Raw genomic sequence first — 414 nt, forward strand, 5'->3', positions numbered from 1 at the left:
TGCCGCATGCGCTGCAGTCGACGGTTCTGCTGCGCCTGCATGCAAACAGCAGCAGCAGCAGCAGCAGCAGCAGCAGCAGCAGCAGCAGATACATATGCAGCAGCAACAGCAGCAGCTGCAGCAACACCAACTGCAGCTGAGGCTGAACGCTGCAGATTCGGAACAGCAGCAAGGCAGCAGCAACAGTAGCAGCAGCAGCAGCTGCTGCTGCAGCAGCAGCGGCAGCAACAGCAGCAGCAACAGCAACTCACCTTGGTTGGCCCTTGGTGGGGTTTGCTGCTGCTGCTGCTGCTGCTGCTGCTGCTGCTCGCCCCACACAGCTTCTCCACGTAATACTGCACAAACAAACAGCAGCAGCAGCAGCAGCAGAGTGCACGGAAGCAGCAACAGCAGCAACAAGAAACAGCAACACAA

Source organism: Eimeria mitis, genomic scaffold, assembly GCF_000499745.2.
Source record: "Eimeria mitis Houghton genomic scaffold, Emh_scaff423, whole genome shotgun sequence".
Lineage (NCBI taxonomy): Eukaryota > Apicomplexa > Conoidasida > Eucoccidiorida > Eimeriidae > Eimeria > Eimeria mitis.